General features: G+C 42.2%; 1 long non-coding RNA gene across 2 annotated transcripts in view; it reads left to right on the top strand.

Moving 5' to 3' along the window:
• Positions 1-22,700: 22,700 nt before the first annotated feature.
• Positions 22,701-24,491, top strand: part of LOC142490909 (uncharacterized) — a 72,746-nt gene continuing 70,955 nt past the window's right edge. For both annotated transcript variants that reach the window (XR_012800145.1, XR_012800144.1), the window contains exons 1-2: positions 22,701-22,811; positions 23,258-23,301. This is a non-coding gene — a long non-coding RNA (uncharacterized LOC142490909). The remainder of the gene's footprint in view (positions 22,812-23,257; positions 23,302-24,491) is intronic.

Below are 24,491 nucleotides of genomic sequence, written 5' to 3'. Positions count from 1 at the left end.
TTATGGTTTATTATTTTATGTTTTTTTATTTTATGGGTTCCTGTGCATGGATTGGTTCGAGAGTAAGCGGTTCAACGGGAGTCGGTGAGTGGGTCAAGTAATGGTAAGTCAACAAAAGAAATGTATTTTTTTTAACTTGTACATGTTTTTTTTTTTAACATGTGATAGTTTTTGTTTTTTTAAAGATAATTTCTTGCCACTGTATGTATGTATGTATGTATGTATGTATGTATGTCTAGATCGATATATACATACAGGGTGAGAAATGGTTTTGTTGGAAATGCTTGTTTTGCAGTATTTAAATTGTATTTTGCTATGCTGCTATGCTTTCATGTGTGTAATGTACTTTTTATTTAGATAGATGTCATTTTTGGTGTTGTATGCTGTACTTTAGGTCAGGGTGAGGCTTGTTTTTTTATAGTGGATTATTTTTGGTACTTATATTTTGTCAGATGGTAACTTTTTTGGAGAATGGTTTTGTTTAACAATTAAAATAGTTAATTGTGTAATTGATTTGGATGGTATTTTAATTGTTTTGGGATTTGAATAATTAATGGTAATTTATTTCTGTTGCCTTGCTTGGTTTAAATAGTATACTTGTTTAGATTTCATTGTATTTTGTTTGGAATATTTTATTGTTAACATTGATTGGCAGAGTGTACATGGTGCACAGATTTTATGCATCATGTTTACAATGTAAATTAAATGTTTTGATTGGCATTTGATGATATTGATTGGAAGATGAGAATGATTTTATTAGGAAATAGGATTTTGTTTTATTGTGGCTATATAATATTGTAATTTTCATATGCAAGGTGATGTATTGATATGGAGAAGTGGTATTTTTATTTGTGCATGTTTTTGTTAACCCTTCGTCAGGAAGTACTTGGTACGAAACGCATAGAGGTCACGACAGGTCATCCTGCGCGTGTATGCTGGTAAGCTGAGACGGAGCCTGCAGGAGACAGCAGCGGTTTTATCCATCTCCGCGGTGCCGAGATCGGGACCCTGTGCAGACACCGCGAGTCTGCTGACTGTCTCAGTGTGAGTGTCCGTTTCCCCTTGCCAGTGCCCAACCCTATGGCGGTTTCTATACAAATCTGTTGATAGGTTGTTTTCATGTTTGTTTTTTTTCTTTGATGTTTTTTATATAAATTTTACTGTATTTGTATACTGCGCAGCTTAGGGTTTAGTCACCATTAGGTGTTCTCCTTGGTAGTACTTAGCCGTCCAGCTACACAGCTGTTCTGAGGTGGGGTTGGATCCCCTCAGTTTTTGTGTATTTTTAATAAATCACCTTCCACTAATCCCTGGTGCGCATTTGTGCATTTTTTATTATCTTGTTTTTCAGGGTGCCTTCCCCCCTTTCTAAGGGGGGTTCACCTAGATTTGAGAGTTTCTGGGAGACGCTTTATGTACATGCTGCAAAGGGATCATCCACACCATCACACAGCACGAGCGCTGAATATCCTGTTTTTTCTACCTTAACAGATTGTATACCTGAATTTCTGGAGGGACATCTGACTGTGATGCACCGGTAGCAGTGAGGTCTGATGTACTGAAGTAAACATTCGGCGAGCAGCTACTTCTTGGCGCATGGGTTTACCCATACAATGCTCAATTTGCATTGACAAATTGTGAGTGTGCATTTGTCTTGTGATTTTTTATTAAAATGTTGTTTCCAGATTTTACACATGGATCGGGCGCTTTTTTTCTCTTGTTTCTCCAATATATATATATATATATATATATATATATATAGCAACTGTAAATATTACTTTATGTTCATTTGCATGTCTTAGACAGGTCTACAGCCCTGTCTTTCCCCATTGTCACCCAGCATACAGCGCTTCCACTGCAGCAAGGGATTCTGGGAAATGACATGCAAATGAGCACTCAGTGCCACCTTTTGTCTCAAGCTCGTATTACACAAGCCAATCCTCAAGCCAATGCATGCTGTTTTAAACACACCTTTTAAACAGAGGCTGGGATGAGATGCAAAGCCATTAGACCTACTCACATACATGTTTCAACCTTGATGGGTATCATCAGTGTGAGGCTGGTCTTAATGGCAAGCAGGTTTGAGACTAGACTAGGTAATCACCACTGTCATTAAGGTTATGGTGGGTAAAAAAAGTGACAAAAACCTTCCACAGTAAAGCATAAAGCAACTGTAAATATTACTGTATGTTCATTTGCATGTCTTAGACAGGTCTGCAACCCTGTCTTTCCCCATTGTCACCCAGCATACAGCGCTTCCACTGCAGCAAGGGATTCTGGGAAATGACATGCAAATGAGCACTCAGTGCCACCTTTTGTCTCAAGCTCGTATTACACAAGCCAATCCTCAAGCCAATGCATGCTGTTTTAAACACAGCTTTTAAACAGAGGCTGGGATGAGATGCAAAGCCATTAGACCTACTCACATACATGTTTCAACCTTGATGGGTATCATCAGTGTGAGGCTGGTCTTAATGGCAAGCAGGTTTGAGATTAGACTAGGTAATCACCACTGTCATTAAGGTTATGGTGGGTAAAAAAAGTGACAAAAACCCTCCACAGTAAAGCATAAAGCAACTGTAAATATTACTGTATGTTCATTTGCATGTCTTAGACAGGTCTGCAACACTGTCTTTCCCCATTGTCACCCAGCATACAGCGCTTCCACTGCAGCAAGGGATTCTGGATATATATATAAATTCCCTGTGTCCTCCGTTGCCAACAAAATACATAGCCAATACATTGCAATTACATTCTGATATCAATTAACCCCTTAATCACCTTATCGGATAATAACCGCAAAGGTAATTAAGGGGTTAAGCCACCCTGGCCCGATACCCACCCTTCACCCATTCATTTGTACAGTGGCTTCATTATACAATTATATATAGTTAACTCTCAATGTATTACTTCCTGGTAAAACATTTTTATAAATAAATAAATATATATATAATATAATAGGAAGATTGCACGTTTGGTTGGCCCCCTGGTTAACGCGAGTATCACGTTGCAGTGTTACGCCCACCTTTTTAGTTTTAATTTATATATAGCTCGTTGCTATATAGATATGTGCTATTGTTGTTGAACCACAAATATGGTGCCAACAGACCCAAGCCCTCCTGAATTTGCGGGTGTTAAACATGTTTTATATTTCTTGTTATATGTTCTGTTTTTTCCCCATGTGTTCCCTCACCCCTTCCGCTATGATTATATCTCGACATCTGTTCTACAGTCTGTTCATACTCTGTGGTCCCTCTCCATTATGACTCTGGCAAAATACCAGGTTCCGGTTGACTACAGAGCCAATATCATTTTCAGGTAAAAATAAATATATACCACAATAATGACCTAGGCGCAAAGAAAGAAAAGAAAATATATGGTAGTATGTAAGGACAATTGACACCTTTTAATGGTAAGATATGCACTCACAGAATAGTAATATTAAAGGGCCTTTTATCCACCCTGGGATCTGGACCGGATAACGATCTCCCACTCCTCATCAGACTTCTTGTTCCAATCAACTATGCATGTAGCTGCTACAGGGTTCCAATTGCATGTCCTCCATCTCACAGGTAAACTATATATACAGTATAGGGAAGGTAAGAGACACAAATATATTGTAACACTTTTTTATTAAAAAACATTAGTATACCATGATAGGTATTAAAACTCACATTGTATGAGCCCTTTAAAAGCAGTTGAGAATGTTAGGAGTATCTCACACTCGTCCTATGAACCGGATTTCACAATGTCCTGCAGTCGGTATCTCAATATACCCGACGTGTTCTGCGGAATCTCTGTAGTTACAGCTGGTCTGTGGACTCCTTCTGGTGCTTGCTATTCTGCACCCGATCACTCGGTACACCACTTCCACTTCTGCGTCTCGCAGCTGCGAGACTTGCATCTGGGTATCGTAAGACTTGCACGCTCCTCCTCCATTGACGTCACTTGACGTCACATTGGATCGCTCCCAGAGATGTGGAGGATGTGAGAGACATTCTACAAGAAATGGAGATGGCGGGCATTGTGACAGAATCCCGTAGCCCCTACGTGTCACTGATCGTGGTGGTGTGTAAAAATAATGGGCTGGTCCGATAGTGTCGACTATCGGACCTTGAACAACCCCACAGTACCCAACCAGTATACTCTTCCGCAGATTGAAGAAATTCTCAACGCTCTGTCGGGAAGCCAGTGGTTCAGTGTACTGGACCTGAGATGTGGGTACTACCAGGTACCAATGAGTGCAGAAGATCAAGAGAAGACAGCATTTGTTTGTCGCCTGGGCTTATACCAGTTCACCCGCATGCCCCAAGGCATTTGTGGTGTATCGGCAACGTTCCAGCATTTGATGGAGAAGACCATCGGCGACATGAACCCACGGGAGTGCTTAGCCTACCTTGACAATATCATTGTCTTCGGCAAGACAAGGAAGGCTTGAAGCTGTCCTTGGACAAGAGCCGGTTCTGCCTTACATCAGTGACCTACGTGAGACACATAGCGTCCGTGGATGGGATAGCTACCGACCCCACCAAAGTCGAATCCGTGGTGAACTGGCCAAGACCTGAAAATGTAATGGAGCTCTGCTCCATTTTAGGATTATGCAGTTACTATTGCCGCTTGGTGGAGGGATATTCGAGTAAAGCGAAGGTCCTCAACAACCTTCTCAAGCTTTACCCCGAGGATACAGGGCATAAATACACCTCTGCGCGACTGCTGTTCGATGACAAGTGTATGGCCACCTGTGAAAAGGCATTCATCGGCCTAAAGCAAAGCTTAACGGAGGCACCCGTTCTCGCTTACGCTGATCCCGAGCAGTCCTACATCCTTCATGTGGATGTGAGCTTCAACAGCCTAGGTGCAGTCTTGCAGCTTTACCCCCAGCAAGCAGAATTATCCCATCCACAAGTTGGAATTCCTTGCTCTCAAGTGGTCAATTGAGGACAAACGCCATGACTATCTGTATGGAGTCACCTTCGAAGTGCGTACCGACAACAATCCGTTGCCGTACATATTGACGTCCGCCAAACTGGATGCCACCGGTCACAGATGGCTGGCGGCTCTCTCAAACTACCGGTTTACGCTGAAGTACAAACCCGGGCCCCTGAAAATCGGAGCCAATACTCTATCCAGAAGACCGGGTCTGTGTACCACCCCGGAAAATGACCTTTGGGAAGAAATCCCTGGACCAGGGATGTGGGCTATGTGCTCGACTGCAGCCATTGTGAAAGATAAAGAACTCAGAACTAAGGGTCGCGGACTCCCTGCGATGCCAATCCAAGGCTATCCCTGCCACCTTTTGCCACCCAGATGGAATGAATATCACCCCAGACAAGATCATCAGCAGGAAAATCTGGTGTCGTACCCGATATGGGATCCAGTAGCTGGAGCTATCCATCAGGCCATCCAGCAGTACAAAACCGTCATTAGTGAAATGTGCTCCCAGCGACACGGTTGCAATACTGATGTGTGAAATGGACAAATTCGAAATTGACAAGGGTTTACTCTATCAGGTGGTTCAATACCATAACCACCCAGATAGAAGGCAACTGGTTCTACCCAGGAACCTACAGCATATGGTTCTTCAATCGCTTCATGATGACCATGGGCATCTTGGAGTGAGCAAGACCTTCGGCTTAATACGCGACCATTCTTCTGGACTCGGATGAAAGAGTCGGTAGAACACCATTGCCGCCGATGGTCACTGTGCATCCAACAAAAGACACTCCCTGCCAGAGCCGCTCCAATGGCTCATCTGAAGAGCTCGGGTCCCCTGTACCTCGTATGCATGGACTTTCTATGTATCAAACCAGATGTCCGCGACATCGGCAACGTACTAGTGATCGCAGACCATTACATTCGCTATGCCCAAGCCTTCCCCACCAAAGATCAGAAGGCCATCATGGTGGCGGAGATTCTGTGGGAGCGGTACTTTATACAGTGGCGACACCCTTTATTCTAACTCGGCTAGCTCCGCGAATTTCAGATTATCCCAGTTATGTGCGGTTTTGTGTCGTTTTCGCCCGGAGTGAGTTGCGTTATTTTCGCGCCCGTGATTTAAGCATTTTATTCCCGCTGTCTGCAATACTGCAATGCCGTGTAAAAACTCATGGGGGCGTTTGCGAGCTGTTGTCTTTGAAGTCTAATACCTTCGCGGTTCAACCTACGTCAGTACACAGTCTGTGCGTGCGCGCGCAGTAATAGTAAAATTGCATATTTAAAGTACATGCATTTGCGTGCTGTGCTGCTGTACGGTACTGTACTGTATGTCTCTTTTGAAAATTGTTGAAATGCATAGGCGTGTACAGTACTGTAGCAGTGTAAAGAGAACCCTCGCTACTGACATTGTTTGAGTAGCCCTTTTGGCAATATTGTATTTCCTTTCACATGTCAGTGCTACACACTGTATCAAGCATTTAGAAGCATTTAGAAACCATACACTGTATCATTGCATATACTTACCTGCCCTGTTAGAGGGTATAGAGCTACAGTAGCCTAGAATTTATTTGGGATACATACTCCTTTTTAGTCTACCCTTCCTCCACCTTATTTGTAATTCGCCGCTAACATAGGATTTATGTACTGTATTGAGGACCGTATATTTTAATTGAGGATCTCTCCCAATAAATTTGTTTTTAACTTGATTTCATTGGACACATTACATCTCTCCCACACCATTCCTTTGAACGTGTGTCTGGTTTGAATCACATTGCTGCTTGACAGCAGTAATTTGCTGCGCTTGTAACTTCGCCCACCACTGCTTGCTTACTGTACAGTACCTGAGTGAGTGACCAAAAATAAATTTAAAATAAAAATTTTTTGGGTTCCAGGTTTCTGCTCATTCTGACTTAGCCGTTTCAAAGCAGCGCGGCTTTCTCTGCCATTACGGTCAATGATAGGACCCTCCTCGCCGGCGTGACCCTTTCTCGCCGCCATTACTGGTCGGACCCTATTGGGGTCAAGTGAGGGGGTTCCTAACATCTATGGGCAAAATGAATTTTATTTCTAGGTGCCCTAGAACAGAAGTTCCCATGCCAATTGCCCTAGTTCCCACGCCCATTGCGCGATCATTGCTCTTTTTTGACAATGTTGCCAATCTTGCGGCTTTGCGGTCTGGCAGTAAAAAAACAGTGCAGTAAGCCTCGACATTTGTTACACTGTCAAAGCAAATGGAAACAATGTAAGACAAATCAACATGTTCATTTATCGGTGGAGTAAGTACAAAAACATTTATTTACAAATACTGTACAATGTTGAAACATTTTAAGTAACATCTCCTTTATTAAAGAAACACAGTATACAGTACAGTACAGTGGGATGGTGCACAACACTGTCAGTCAGACCTGCACCAGTACAGTCCTAGAGGGCAGCAAACAGGGCAGGTTTTCAGGGCAACCTTGAAAACCGTGCCTGTTTGCGGCCCCCAGGGACTGGAGTCATGCATGTCCTGTGTAAAAAAACACACAACAATGCTTTGCTCATTTTCTGCAGTTACTTTAGTCATTGTGTTTTTAATCTGTCCCTAAACAAGCGTCAATCGGCTGACTGCGCCTGCGTGTACTCTAATCCTTTTAGAGATGGGAGCTTGCTGCTTACAGCGCATGAGTCACCCTACCAACCCCCTCTCTCCACAGCGTCGTTAATCTTCTGAATATTGCCATTGTGTTCTTAATCCGTCCATAGCCGAGCTACAAAGCCTCAGTGCGCCTGCGTGTAATCACACCATCCCTCCCCCAACCCTTAGAGGTTTTGTTTACGGTAACGCTTTGGAAAAATCCCTTCTCGATTTTGAAATGTAAATCCGATTTGCACAGCATTGTGAGAATTGAGAGTAAAAAAACCATTAACTGATTCATGTTGTTTTGTCATTCATTCTTACAATATACTGTACTGCCGGGGGGGGGGGGGTGTGTGGTTGTTGTCAATGATTACGATAACCAGGAATGTGAATATATATTTATTATATTTCATCAGGGAAAAAAAATACAAAGATAAAAATAATCATGAATAATATATACTGCAGCCTTTATTAAATTCTTCTGGCATATTGAAATCGGAGAAACATTTACAAAACTTTGTAAAACATGGAGATACATGAAAACTGGACATTTATATGAATATTAATTAATAATATATATATATATATATATAGAAATATTATTTTTTCCGTCTGTACAGTATCTTGTTCCTCATTCTGTGAACAGTACAGTACTTCATTGAGAGAGGAGAGGTTTTGTGTAGAGTATACGTGGCGCTTTGCATATACATTTTGCAGGCACAGGTCCCTGCCTGTCCGGTGGAGCTAACAATCAACTGTTTGTTTTTGGTGCCTGAGGCACGGGGAGTTCAAGTGACTTGCTTTTTATGTACTGTTTTTGGGGGTTGTATTTGGGGGTTTATTGATCAAATTATTATGATGAACTGCCTTTTGAAATTACAGTACTGTTAACTATTTTAGCCACACACCTCCAGAGTCATTCATTTTCTGCAGTTAGTTTAGTCATTGTGTTTTTAATCCGTCCCTAGCCAAGCGTCAATCGGCTGACTGCGCCTGCGTGTACTCTAATCCTTTTAGAGATGGGAGCTTGCTGCTTACAGCGCATGAGTCACCCTACCAACCCCCTCTCTCCACAGCGTCGTAAATCTTCTGAATATTGCCATTGTGTTCTTAATCCGTCCATAGCCGATCTACAAAGCCTCAGTGCGCCTGTGTGTAATCACACCACCCCCCCCCCAACCCTTAGAGGCTTTGTTTACGGTAACGCTTTGGAAAAATCCCTTCTCGATTTTGAAATGTAAATCCGATTTGCACAGCATTGTGAGAATTGAGAGTAAAAAAAACATTAACTAATTCATGTTGTTTTTTCATTCATTCTTATTCATTGGTGTACTGTAGGGGTGGTTGTCAATGATTATGATTAGCAGGAAAGTGAATAAATATTTATTTTATTTTATCAGGAACCAAAAAATACAAATATAAAAATAATCATGAATAATACATAATGCAGTCTTTATTAAGTTCTTTTGGCAGATTGAAATTGGATAACCATTTAGAAAACATTTGTAAAACATAGGGAAACATGAATAATGCACATTTATAAGAATAGTATTTAATAATATATACTGTAATGTACTGTATAATATATATACTGTATACTGTATATATAGTAATATTATTTTTTCTGTCTTTATCTTGTTCCTCATTCTGTCTACAGTACAGTAGTTCATTGAGAGAGGAGAGGTTTTGTGTACATCAGTACTGCTGTTTATATACTGTACATTTTACTGTACAAACAGATTAGACGGGACACAAAAACCCACCTCCCCCCAGGCCACCCTTTTTTCCTGAAACAACAAGAAAACAAAAAATTAGTGCAGTTACTGTACTGTACTGTATGTGCGTACTGTATTATGGCATTGTGTGATGTGTAGAACTACTGTAGATGGCTGGTGCTGCTTTCTCTGGAAAGAAAAAAATTGAGCAGTTAGTAGGCAGTTACTGTAGTACTGTCAAACTAGTCTACTGTATACTGGAACTACTGTATAATCTGACTACTGTTAAATTCTATGTAGTGTAACCTGATGGCTGGTGCTGATCTCTCTGTAAAGAAAAAACTAACTACTGTATACTCTGACTATCTGGAAAGAAAAAAATCTGTGCCATACTTACCTGTATCATACTGTACTTACAATACTACTGCACAGTACTACTTTCCTGATGCTTGCCCATTACGCGCGATGACAATCGGCAACACAGTGGCAATATGGTCTATATATTTATTGCAGCGTTCCACGGTGAGTACATCGTTCCAAAAACTCATTATGCCTTTCAACAACTCATCCTTTTTGGAGGGTTTCGCCACTTTCCGGATATGGTCCTTCAGCTGATGCCAGACCATTTCGATCGGATTGAAGTCTGGCGATCTGTCATTGGAAAAAAAGGACAATTGGTTTAAGAGCTAGAAACAGTGGGGAACAAAAATGGGACACGGTCTACTGCACTTACTCCGCTGGCGTCTTCACCCAGTTGATGCCGCGCTCAAGGATATGCGCTGTTGACGCGGTGTGCTTCGGATCGTTGTCCTGGTAGAAGCGGTGACCATTGGGGAACTCGCGTGTGATGTATTGCACTCGGGCACAATGTTGTCTTGGAAGAAAGCTTTATTCATGATTCCTATAGCACGAAAAGAAAAGTGCTCAAAAAACTGCACAATAGTACAGTACAGTGCATACAGTAAGGCAACACTAGTAAAGTACAGTGCATTAGATGACATTATATTTGATAAATTTTACCTTCAAAGATGACAATGCAACCCGGTCCATGCCTAGAGATGGCACCCCACATGCAGCTTCACAGGGTGTTTTGGCCGCGGATTCAAAGATATGCAGCCTTTTTGTGAAATGCAAAGCTTGCAAATCTCTCCAGTGACACAGTAGACTCATCAGTAAAGATGCAATCCTGGAAAGTCTCCCCACTGTCGATCCATGCCTGGGCCTGGAGCACTCTTTTGATTTTGTTTGCGTCCTGTATCATGGGGTACGCTCTGTAATGACAAGGAATAAAAAATGTTAGCGGCACAGTACAGTACAGTTTGCTAAACAACACTTTTACCTCCTGTAAGGTCCAGTACTAATGTCACACGTCCATATTTCCATCCAATGCTGCGTCTCATCTTCTTTATGCTGCTCTCGGATACAGTCAGATTGTGCTTTTCCTGCAGAGTGTTTTTAACCCTTAATGCACTCCTCTCATCATTCTCCTCACTTATTTTGTCCACCAGAAGAGTTGTCTCCCTACAATGTAAAGAAAATATATTGTTTTATTAATATGCAGCAATATAAAATGTATATAAATATAATGTTGTAATATAAATATACCAAAAATATATACTGTTGTACTATAAATATACAAAATATATATACTGTTGTAATATAAATATAAATATACATCCTATTTATACCGTTGTACGATAAATAGAAATATACAAAACATGTATACTGTTGTACTATAAATATAAATATACAAAATATATATACTGTTGTACTATAAATATAAATATACAAAATATATATACTGTTGTAATATAAATGTAAATATACATCCTATATATACCGTTGTACGATAAATAGAAATATACAAAAAATGTATACTCTTGTACTATAAATATAAATATACAAAATATATATACTGTTGTACTATAAATATAAATATACTAAATATATATACTGTTGTAATATAAATATAAATATACATCCTATATATACCGTTGTACGATAAATAGAAATATACAAAAAATGTATACTGTTGTACTATAAATATAAATATACAAACTATGTTGTAATATAAATCAACAGAAATAACAACAGTATTAGATACTGAACTGTACTGTAGATGTACTGTACTGTATGAACAGTACAGTACGTACAGTTTTCTATATTTTTTTTGTTGTTAAATTTTATAAATATACTTACGCGTTAGTTATCCTTGGTGCCCTTTTGCGGTCTCTGTTTTTTCCGTATGCATGATAGCTCACGGTGGTTGCTGGCACAACGAGGTCAGAAAGTGGTCAGAAGTAGCTAACCAGCGCTGGATAGCAGCAATTCGGTGTCTGCTCGTGTACATCTCCTTAATTCGCATGCTGAGCTCCTTTGAAATCTTTTTAACAGGCATTGCTAGGAGTTGAAAGAAATACAAACACAAGAATGTATATTCGATGTTTAGTCGATGTGTATTCTATGTGCAGTCAATACACAAAATGGATGGTGTATTTATACGGTAATGACTCACATTAGAGTACGCCCACTTTCAACACCTGTACCTGGTCGCCATGCATAAAAGGTTACACACTTTGCATAGCCCACCACTCGATGATCTTTATCTGAACTTGCCCTTGTCCAGATACTGTACTGCATAGTGCCACCTGCTTCCATGGAGCAACCCGATTCTATGGACGCAGGAACCCACTCGCCTCTGCCGTGCCTGTCAAGCTGAAAAAGCGAAAGGCGGTTGCCATTTCCACGCCAAGGCAAAAGCGACAGGCTAAGGCCAATAAAGAAAACCTTCTGCTGACCCCAAAGGCTAAGGGTTTTCTTAGATGTAAGCCTCATTATGTCAAGAAGATATACGGTGATGTACTCTCGACGCAAAACGAATGGGAGCCAACTCATCGAACCCGCAGACCACTTCCTCCCATACGCTTCGACGACTCTGCTGTAGCTGTCCCGGAAATCTTCAGCCCGTCTTCTCCACCCCCATCTTCTTCGGTTCCATCCGAGGACGCCGCTGCCTCTGAAATCCACGGGTCACTGTCTCCTTTGCTCTTGGACGACTCTGCTTCTCGCCCGGAAATCCAAAGGTCACTTTCTCCATCCCTCTTCGACGACGCTGCCGCTTCTCCTCTACCGGGTATCCACAGGTCACCTCCTCCACTCTTCCTCGATGTCGATGCCGCTTCTGTCCATGGAACCCCCATCTCATCCTCCGTTGCACCCATTCCCCCAGATGTCCAGACGCCATGCACAAGAAGCAGCTCGTTAGACCGGATGCTGAATGGGATAAGTGTGGATCTCCCCGGGAATTCTATTGTGCTAGCAAAGATAGATCTGCATCTGGAGACCATGTTAAATGTGGAGCAACGGATGCTACAAATGGATCAATGGATGGATCGACGGATGGTGAAGATAGAGGCTGACATAGCGGGCATACATTATTTGCTCTGTGCTAATGCCCCTGTTTCCCCGACGCCAGAGCAGGGGGGTGACATGGATGTGATGAATGAGACCTTCGACCCCCTTCCATCACCAAGCGCACCCCCTCCACCAGAAGATGTAGTGTACATGTATGCCGTTGAGGAGCACATGACAACCCCGTCAAGACCACGCCAGGAGACAACACGGCGACCATGACCACAGGAAAGCTTCCTCCCAGACAACCTACCATCGCCCGTCGCCTCAAGCACACCCACTCCCTAAAGACCTACACCCGCTCGCATCGATACGGTTCCCGACATCACCCTGTGTGATCTGCCACTGAAGCTCAGGGAGAAGTATAGGGTGAAGAGTGCTGGTGTACCCCACAAGTATGCCTTGTTCATTTTTAAGCACCATGTTCCCTACTCGTTGTACTGTGACTGGGCCTTCAAAGTGAACTACGATGGGAATCGCGTAAAAAAGGTGCTTCCTGTCAATTTAAGGAAAAACATTGTGGATGAAATGCGGCGCTTTTATCCAATTACAGATCCTGTAATGAAAGGCGTTCGAGACTGCATTAATGGCGTTTTGCGCCATGCAAGGAATCGGCCATGGACGGACAATGTGGAGGACTTTCTGTGAGACCATACTGTTGTGCTGAACTGTATTGTACTGTACATGTTTTGACCTACAGTACCCGCTGTACTACAAAAAAGGAGATGTTGTTGTGTGTTTTTTTACACAGGACATGCACGACTCCAGTCCCTGGGGGCCGCAAACAGGCACGGTTTTCAAGGTTGCCCTGAAAACCTGCCCTGTTTGCTGCCCTCTAGGACTGTACTGGTGCAGGTCTGACTGACAGTGTTGCGCACCATCCCACTGTACTGTACTGTATACTGTGTTTCTTTAATAAAGGAGATTTTACTTAAAATGTTTCAACATTGTACAGTATTTGTAAATAAATGTTTTTGTACTAACTCCACCAATAAAAGAACATGTTGATTTGTCTTACATTGTTACCATTTGCTCCTTTGATAGTGTAACAAATGTCGAGGCTTACTGCACTGTTTATTTACTGCCAGACCGCAAAGCCGCAAGATCGGCAACATTGTCAAAAAAGAGCAATGATCGCGCAATTGGCGTGGGAACTAGGGCAATTGGCGTGGGAACTTCTGTTCTAGGGTACCTAGAAATAAAATTCATTTTGCCTATAGATGTTAGGAACCCCCTCACTTGACCCCAATAGGGTCCGACCAGTAATGGCGACGAGAAAGGGCACGCCGGCGAGGAGGGTCTTATCATTGACTGTAATGGCGGAGAAAGCCGCGCTGCTTTGAAACGGCTACGTCAGAATGAGCAGAAACCTGGAACCCATAACTCCGGTTCTGTTCAACCAAGAGGGCTCAGATTCGGTCACCATGTAGTCCTAGTTCCGGCAGGATTGCATGGCAAATAGCGACCCTCCAGTGGCAGGCAACAGAACGGAGTCAGGGTAATGGTAAACTTTAGGTTTCTGCCATTGACTTGCATGGCAGAAAAAAGCCACTTTTGTAATGTGCTTTTAAACTGTAATTTTGTATCTCCGGTTCCGGGGGACGTGGAAGGCTTATATTTGGCCACTATGGCAAGGGCCCTTCTGCATTAGGACCAGGCAAATTTCAACCCGCTCAGACCCACAGAACGGATTATTTTAAATTATATTTATATATTTATATTTTAAAGATATTAAAGAATGTATTGTATTTAAAACATGTGACTGTAAACCATACTGATTGATAAATGTTTTCACACATGTACTGTACTGTAGCAGTGAACCATACACCTGTTGATGTTTTGGATTGCTGTGCACTTAAAATGTTTCAACATTGTACAGTATTTGTAAATAAATGTTTTTGAACTTACTCCACCAATAAAAGAACATGTTGATTTGTCTTACATTGTTTCCATTTGCTCCTTTGACAGCGTAACAAATGTCGAGGCTTACTGCACTGTTTTTTAACTGCCAGACCGCAAAGCCGCAAGATCGGCAACATTGTCAAAATAGAGCAATGATCGCGCAATTGGCGTGGGAACTAGGGCAATTGGCGTGGGAACTAGGGCCAATTGGCGTGGGAACTTCTGTTCTAGGGCACCTAGAAATAAAATTCATTTTGCCTATAGATATTAGGAACCCCCTCACTTGACCCCAACAGGGTCCGGCCACTAATGGCGGCGAGAAAGAGTCACGCCGGCAAGGAGGGTCTTATCATTGACCGTAATGTTGGAGAAAGCCGCGCTGCTTTGAAACGGCTAAGCCAGAATGAGCAGAAACCTGGAACCCATAACTCCGGTTCTGTTCAACCAAAAGGGCTCAGATTCGGTCACCATGTAGTCCTAGTTCCGGCAGGATTACATGGCAAATAGCGACCCTCTCGTGGCAACAGAACGGAGTCAGGGTAATCGCGCAATTGGCGTGGGAACTAGGGCCTCGGTCAAGTTCACGGCCAATTGGCGTGGGAACTTCTGTTCTAGGGCACCTAGAAATAAAATTCATTTTGCCCATAGATGTTAGGAACCTTGCACTGTATACTGTAGAAGACACATAATGTAAATGATACTGTACATGTAGAATAAATGCATAGTTTTATTTTTTCGGGTTTATTACACAGTATACTGTACGGCCGGAAAACATAAGCATACAGTACTGTTTCAGGTACAGTATTCTATCCTAATCAATAACAAGGGCAAAAAAACTGGAGTCGTGGGGTTTTAAATCCGATTCAGCAATGTGCAGGCATTGTCACACAACGCGATATTATCCATCGAAATCCCCCCATTAGCCGTTTTCTTTTCTGAGGAAAAACAAAAAGAAAAGTTTTAATGTACAGTAATGGTCAGCCCCCTAAAGAAGTACCCAGCCAGCCCCACCAATAATTTTCTCCTGTTCACATGCGCATGCGGCTAGCGTTCCACCAATTGTTCAGTATCTGCAGTACAGTACTGTAGAAGCCGCTCAGCCAATGATATTGCTTACAGGAGAATCACTTGACTTTGGAATCGCACCGATATTTATACAGTATTGTCAAAATAAAAACAACACAGAAAATAATACGGCAACAATACTCACCATAGTATTTCCCATTCAGCTGGCGCCGGCGCCGGTCCACTGCCAGTCCAGCTTTCTTGATCATCCACGTCGATAGTTTGCAGCGGGACTAGTCCACCTGTAATCAGCTGTTGAGGCTGGAAATTGCTTAGGTACATGCAAGCTTCATCAAAACTGCACGCGAAATCCGGCTCAGCCTCAGGCTCAGGCTCAGGGTTGTCACTGATGGCGGGACCGTCATTGGAAGCCGGTGCTGGTGCATTGCTTGGCAGCGACTGTCGTTTCTTAGTTGGTTTTAACACGACCCTTCGCCTTTTGCCGCCTTCATGATCATAGATACCGGAAAAATCCGGTGATACACACCAATACCCTCCAACAAATTGTGGCTCAATACGATGAAAACAGGGATCGCTACATAACCTTTTCCTTACTGCACGCTTCCACGTATGAGGAGTTGGCGAAAATTTGTTAGTCATAGTTTTCGATAAAATACTGATAAATTTGAACAACTGTTGCCATCTTATCCTCTGTTGCATTAATTGCGGCACATATCTAATACGCGTAACTTCTGTCGGGTTTTTGGAAAGCGGGCTGCACTTGAACACTCATGGCGGGCGGGTCTCAGGGGAATACTGTAACCGAAACTGGTCTTTGTCTTTCTTTAATATGAATAGCCTAAATTGATACATTTTTGCAACCTCTTCCTTCAGTCTCAAGGCCAAGTTACAATGGCACACTGTGGTACACTAGCTTTATTAAACGAAACACCTGCAAGTCGACACATTACTGAAACGCATGCGCATTACAATTCATGAATATCTGCCATCTGGGGGACACGCGAAGCATTGCAGCCTATTAAATCCGAACCATTATCAATAAACGCATCAACCGCGCTTCAGCCGGGCATGACCCGTGGCTGGGAATGCAAAATGAACGCGGCATGCGCCAGGTGAACAGCGTCGCATTCCAGGAACAAGCCAGGGAAAAAATGGTGATTTGTTAGAATAAAAGCTGCCGCAGCAGTACATTACGGCCTACCCAATCGCCTACATTCGGATCAAGTCCAGGACATTGAAAGTAACCTCATCCGGGAGTTGCTGAAATTGCTAAATATCACTAAGGCCGAACGACACCATCTTAATTTTGTTGTGTTTACTTCTTAATTTGTTTTTATTTTGTGATTGTATGGAATGCATAGGAAATTGTTTGTGATTGTTTTTTTTAAGTTGACCATTGACTGGCATAGTGTTAAATCGTGCTCATATTATATAGACATGATGTACCCACTGTGCCATTCAATTGTTTTATTGCCATTTGTTATGTATTTAGTTAGCTATGTAATGTGTTTTATTTGGCAATGTTATGTGTTTTACTTGGTCCTGTTTTTTTATTCCTTTACCATTTCTTGCTATAGGGGTAAATCATGCCCATATTATATGAGCATGATGTACCCACTGTACCAATGAATGGGTGAAGGTGGGTGATTAGGCCTTCCCGGGTGGGTAGCGGGGCAGGGTGGGTTAACCCCTTAATTATTATGGCGGTTATTAACTGCTAAGGTGATTAATGGGCTAGGGGATATTAGATTGTATTTATTTATGTATTCTTGCTGGCATCGGAGGACATGGCCCTGCAATATGCTGACGAGGACACCCTTCACATTGGCAAGGGTAAGTAGAATGATTTTTATTTACTTTATTTATGCTGCCTGGCTAATGTTGTGTTTAATAATGGGCAAATAATCTATTATCCATATCTGGATAATAGTTATTATACCCATTACTGTACTGTATGTGTGGGGGTGGGGGGGAGGTATATTTATTGAAATGTAGGCCATGTTTATTTTATTTAAATACAAGTTTGGTACCGTAGGCCAGCGGTGATCCACGGGGACCACCCGAGGACCCCGGGATGCCAACGAGGACCAAATGAGGACTCACGGACACCTGTGGGCAGGAACCGGGGCACTACAGCTTTGGGGACCCGCGGGGACCACCTGAGGGCCCACAGACACCTGTGTGGATGACCCGGGGAGCCCCAGACACCCGCGGGGACCATTGTGGCCCCGTTAGGGCCCACAGACACCCGCAAGGACCACATGGAGTCCCACGGAGCCTAGCGGGGACCACCCGAGGGCCACCAGACACCCGTGGGCACTCCCTGGGGTGCACTTTGTGGCCTGCGGATACCTGTCGGGACCACTCTGGGACCTCCACTGGCCTGGGGTATTAATTGTGTGTGTAAAAAAAAATATTGTTTTATGTGGAGAGCACAGGGGGTGGGTGGGTTGTGTATTGGTGTTTATTAGATATTGTAATGGTTAATTGGGGGCCTAGGAGGTGGGTAGCAGGGCTGTATTTGTGTTTATTGTGGGTAGTGGGGGTGGGTGAAGGGGTGTATTTGCCCCAAGGATGGGTGATTAGGCCTACCGGGTGGGTAGCTGGAGGAGTTAACACCTTCATTACCTTAGCAGTATTAACCACTAAGGTAATGAAAGGGTTAACTCCACCAGCAACCCCCCCCCCCGCAAGGCCTACACACCAATCAAGGACCAAATTCCCCCTTCACCCATCCACGCTGCCCACAATAAGCATGGTATGGGTGTTTAACTCCTTCATTGCCTTAGCGGATATTGTACAATTTAATAATATATCTAATTATGTATTTAAAAGTCACAGTAATTGATTTTAAGATCAAAGGTGACGTCATTTCTTTCATGTCAAATAAAAATTGTCTGGATATACTCATCCAAATTAATATAGTTTGTGCTTTTGCTCTTATCTGTTACATCCTGTAGCTTTAATATTGTTTTAGATATTTTACTAGGGTAAACTCATATGGAGGTTCTTATAAGTCTTGGCATTCAAGCTAAGATCCATGAATAGCATTTTAAAATATTTAGAACTGAACTACATTCTGTATTAAAATAAACTTTGTTGGTATTCCCAACATACAAATATTTAAAGAAAATAATAACAAGATATTTATTAACAAAAAAACTTAGATATATTAAATTAATGGATCTCCTTTAAACAATAACAAACAAAATATAGAAATGCAAGATTATGGGTCTTAACCTGTACCCTTTGCCACCTTTTCCTTAGGCATAATAGATAGATACTATAAACAAAATATTCAGATACCATATAATAATTTTCATATATATATATTAAAATCACCTACAATTCAGCTTTTGGGGTGTTATTTTTTTTTTTTTTATAAAAATGTTGCTTATCCGATTAGGTGAAAAAAATGTACACATGTTTACATATGTATATGCATATGTTCAGGACGGTCACGTTCACGGGTTCACAATCCAGACTTCCCGAACTTCAAACTCGACTCAGAATTTTGAGTTGGTCTTTGGAATCAATTTATGCATCAAAGCAAAATTCAAACCAAAGTCCAAGAAAGTTTTGCATTTGTTTTGTTTTGTTTGCGTTTAATAAAAAAAACCTAATGAACTTAAAAAAAAAAGAGAAAAGAAACTGCAAACTTTTGCTAAAAGTTCAACATCTGAAAAATGTTGTCAAAATTGCAAAAAAAAGAATGTGAATTTTATTACAGTATATCATTAGGGAGGCCTTGATCCAGCAGTGGATCCAGAAGGCCTGCTGCTCTGATATATACATATAGCCATGCATAATAATGGCATACTACTTTCCTCTCTGTTGGCAGTAAGTCCTGATAAGTACAGGTATGCCAGCAGTAGTTATGGAGGTTTTCCCTCACAACCTGGTGAGGTGCCCTATGTATGGAGGGGAGTGGCTGTATGCTCTGAGTCCCTGGATAGTGACATCAGGGATGCGCCTGCCTCCTGAAGTATATAAGGCACAACACTGTCAGTTAGTTAGTCGTTCCAGCAGTTATGTGAAGTTGCTGGTAAATTGTATTCTCCTGCATAAGGGATTGTAGGAACACTTTGTGACCCTAGTGCAGTAACTAGTGGTACAGGTTGACCAATCAAGCCTGTCTAAGCCACTCTGTGTCCAGGAACCTGGCACAGAGAGGGTCTCCCTAGGAGAAGAGGGAATCCCACTTCAATACGGGAGGGCGTACCTGGCAAAGGGACAGCACGAAGAGATGTGCGGATAGAGCCGGCAGCTGCATGGGGCAGTCTGCTACACCCCAATCTACAATAAAGATGACCTTGTTAATGAAAACCCCACTGTGTGAGAGTGAGATTACTCAGCAGTGGCAGTCACCACCAAGAAGGAGTTCCTCACCAGGACCATCTCCCTGCGGAAGCACAGACCCTGATGAGGTGGAGGCGCTGCACATGATGTAAGATGAACTCGCACCCACTACCTCAGCTATCTGTCCTGATGACATCCCCTAATACCATCAAGCGGGAGACTCAGGAGTCCTGTTGCCTACAGGTGCACCACCAAACACGTAATGGGGACTGGTTAGACCACCCGGGCCAATGTGAGATTGGGGAGGGAAAAACCGTTACATACACAATATATATTTTTTCATCTACCTGTCATGCTGTGTCTCCTTCTCTGTTCATTTGATTTTGGTGAAGTATATTTTTTTTATTTACTATTTGTAGAGCACTTTCCCCACCCCCTGAGAGATGTGTGGCTACGGGGTGTGTATTTGGTGCAATACCTGTAGTGCATAGGAGATCTAAGTCTCCGCTACTGGGAACCTGGGGTATACCTGAGTCGATGTTCGGTCAGTAGCGCCTCCACCTGTTCAGGATTCTATGATGTAGAATAACCCAGCTACAGGACCTGCATACAATAAAACACACACTTATGAAAGATAACAGTTTTATTGAACATAAATAACCTAGGATATATATATATCACCACCCAGACCACGCACGGCCGTACCCTCCAATGCTCCGCTCACCCACCCAGGATGTGTGACAGCGCTGCCCCACTATAGTGTTTGAGTTGGTGCACTGATGCATTGGGTACCTGCCACGTGATGCCACACACGCGAGCGCTGATGCCGCGATGCTGGGATCCACGGATCCGATGCTGATACTGCGAAGTCTCCGCCTCTACGTTGGGTGGGTCCCTCATGGATTGTACCACTGTAAACAATGTCTTTATTAATGTAGGGCGATCTGTGTCCTGGACCACAGGCCGCAGCCACCGTGTGGTGTCTCCCTGTGTCCCTAACACTAATATTGCTAAGCAGGGCAGGGTTCCTATCTGAGGGGCAAGTCCCTATCGCAGCCACAAATTATGTGGGAGGTGGGGCCTAGCTGGGGCCTAATAGGGGGTATCTAGCTGTGATGGTGAGGGGGTACACAGGCCAGTAATAAAGGTATTTGACCCGGCTGGGTGCCCGTGAGGCATATAGGGGAATTGTGATTGTCAGCTCTTCAATCCAATCATGGCATGTAACTGCATTTGTAATAAAGGTGTATGTGTATTTTTACTGTTCCAGGAGTGCCAACCAGCGGAGATGTGCAGGGCGATTTTCAGGGGTGACCTTACGGTAAAATGTTGTCAGGGTGTGTTTGAGTAGAAGGGGGCCAGTGTTGTGGGTTACCCCGAAACATGTACTCAGGAATCCCCCCAGATTCTTGAGGACATGATGAACACAGACCACCTGATAAAATCCTCCCTAGAAAGCAGTTTGCAGCTCACTGCCAAATCTCCCTGCTTCAGCACAGACCAGGACAGTAAGAACGGGCAGGGAACTGAATTACATTACAGGTCCCGGTATATGCCCAAACCATAGAACCCTGTGCGGGGTTCTGTACATCTCTCACCAAGTATAAGGTGAAGAGAGTTATAGGTGTTTTAAGTTAAAGTGTAGTGTCAGTTCTGCGACCCAGTGATGGCTTTAATACTGTCATTGTATTAAAAACTGTCTGTATGTCTCCCACCAGGGATAAGGTGGTGAGAATCATATCATGTTTTAAATGTATGGGAACTGTATGTATGGGAACCGCGCAAAGTGAAAAAGGTTTTTAAAAAAGCAGCAGCTTGCAGCACAGCGCATAACGTTTAGCTAACTTCGGCTCGGAAGGTCCTGGAGCGCTGAGTTTTGCTGTGAGTGCTGCTGGAGTAAAATCATTAAAAAGGTTATGCCGCAATTTTTATAAACGTATATAAAAATTGATGTATAAAAGTCCTCAAGGGTTTTATTTTTGTTAAAGTAATGTTCAGAGGAAGTCATTCAGTGTGGATGAAGGCCCATTTGCATGGGAGCCACAGTGGCTCCCCTAAGCTTCAAAGGACCAGTTTCACAGGCCGTCCAGGATATGAAGGTGTTAACCATGTGTTAGAAAGGGTATGGAAGTGTTAGACGCTGTGTTAGCAAGAAGGGGTGAAGGAAGAGACTTCAATATGACATCCTGCCAAATGGCTGCTCTGTCCAGACTTTCCGGCGCTGAGTCGGCTGGGGGTCTAGCATGACAAATGGGGAAACATGGCGTTTCTCGCACATGCCCAGTTGCTATGCTGAAGCTCCCAGTGCCAGGCTACACAGGACTGGCAAATTCCAGGATAGGTGTGATAATTTATTCCCATGCAGAGATTGGGTGCCCAGGTTAGGTATAGGGAGTTTTAACCCTATAATAATCTGTGCAGGCCATCAGGGATCAGTTCCATCTAAGTTCCATCCTGTAACAAGACTTAACATCATAACTAGTAAGAGTATTTTTTTTGTTGTAATTGTAAATCAAGCTGTGTATGTTAATTGTGTAAATAAATAACAATTTATTTTTTCTCTTGCTTTGCTCAATCAAAGAATCCGGGTATTTTGGTATTAAAAGCATTGGTCTCCTGTGACACTGGCCTAGTGCAGATGGCACTGACATCTGCACATATAACTTACTCCTTCCTTGTCCCAGCTCCAACTGCCACTCTCTAAACTGTCAGATCAAACTTCAAGCATACCCAAAGTTCCAATCTCCCCTCAGGAGATTCTAGCAGCCCTATTGGCTGTACTGTGTCATGTGTTGTGCAGCCCCTGGGGCTGCTGGAACCTTTGCAGGCGCAAACCTTTTCTGCGCATGTGAGTGCACAAACAAAATGGCGATGCCCTTACCGGCTACCCGCCTGCAGCGAAGGTGAGGAGAGCTAAAGGGAGAACCGGGCTACATATTTATGATGCATACACTTGGCAATTGTGAACTACATATTTTTTGTAAATATGGTGTGCTTTCTTTTCCATTTTTTATATACATACAGTATACATATTTATAAAATAAACATATATTGTGCTTTCTCTTGAGGCCTGTTACCATTTGAAGAAAACAATTGACAAGATTAATGAATTTGAATGGATAAGGAAGCATTTTGAGAAAAAAAAACCCACATGTACTGTAGGTGGAAGTAATAGCTTTTAGGGGATTCAGATTCATACTATTTTTAACATTGCTGATGTACTTAGATAAAATGCAATTATGCACTGAATAATTCTCATTTTGTAACCTCAAGACATTCCTATACATATATTTATGGTTCATGTGGAGTGAAGCTTTACAACATCTGCCTTAAATTTCCCTTTTTTTAGTTCGTTGTGATCTCTATCATAAATGTCAAGCCAAACAGAGTATGGTACGTATTATCCTATAATATTTTGTGAGCATCAATGAAAACTAATTTAAATGAATTCCCAATGTATCTGTTAAAATGTAACTTGTCATTACAGTAATTTGTTGTTGACCTTAAAATGAACTATAACTTAGTTTAGTGTTACGATGAGAAACATTTGTATTAAGCAAATCTGCAGCACAAACACAGAGGAGGGTTTCGTGCCCCTGTGAAAGCGCGCTGTTAAAATCCTTTGATAATGCAGTTTCTATTTTATAAGCCATGGGGCATACCAGATAATTTAAATATTTCTGCTGTCTCATGGAAAAGCAAAAACAGGTGTAAGGTTTAGTGAATGAGTTAATACCTAGTCATTTGTTTCTATTTCACAGTTGTAAAATGTGGATCAGACCTGCATAAATTGTTGCTTTTTTCTTCTTATTATACTTATCCTAATTAAGTAAAAAAATATTACAGAGCTTACTGTACAATGGGTACCACTGTCCAAGTTTTGTCTAGCAATATTTAAAGCTGCAGTTCAAGCTGCAGTTTAAAAAACGTTTTTTTTTAATTCAATATTTTTTTCCATACAATCTGCACGCTGAAGATTCGGCTTGGGTGTTCTTTAAATCACTGTTGCAAAGTTCTGTGTGGCAGATCATGTTACCAGGCAGGCGCTAGATACAATTGGTGCACTGCTAGAGAGAGAGCAGGGCTCAAGAACCAGAGCCTGTCTCAGAAGAGGAAAGGGATATGACTTGGTAAATGGCTGCTATAGAAATAAAAATGCTTGTTACATTAGAATACATTGAAAATGTCTCTAACATTTTTATTTTTTTATTTTTGTAAATGCTCAAAGTATTTTCTCATAGTACAGAACTGATTTATTAAAAATAAAAAAATAAAACACGTTTAGGATATTGCTTGAACTGCAGCTTTAAACTACTCCAGAAAATCATGAATATGACTAATCCTTTGGTATCTTTCGTCCCATTTCTACCTATGAGATTATAAACTGCATGGAGCAGGCTGGGAGCATCTGACCTCTTGTATTATCTTGCGTAAAGTGCTGTGAGTCTGTTTATTATGCTTGTTATTGTCTTGGCAATCCCATTGGGCTGTACTCTGTATTATAAAAAAAATCATGTTATTAAATTACTCAAAGCAAATATTATATCCAAGACTCATACAGCTACTAGAACTTTGAACTTCTT

This window comes from Ascaphus truei, chromosome 3 (assembly GCF_040206685.1).
Source record: "Ascaphus truei isolate aAscTru1 chromosome 3, aAscTru1.hap1, whole genome shotgun sequence".
NCBI classification, from domain to species: domain Eukaryota; kingdom Metazoa; phylum Chordata; class Amphibia; order Anura; family Ascaphidae; genus Ascaphus; species Ascaphus truei.
This window is presented reverse-complemented; position numbering and strand designations above follow the sequence as displayed.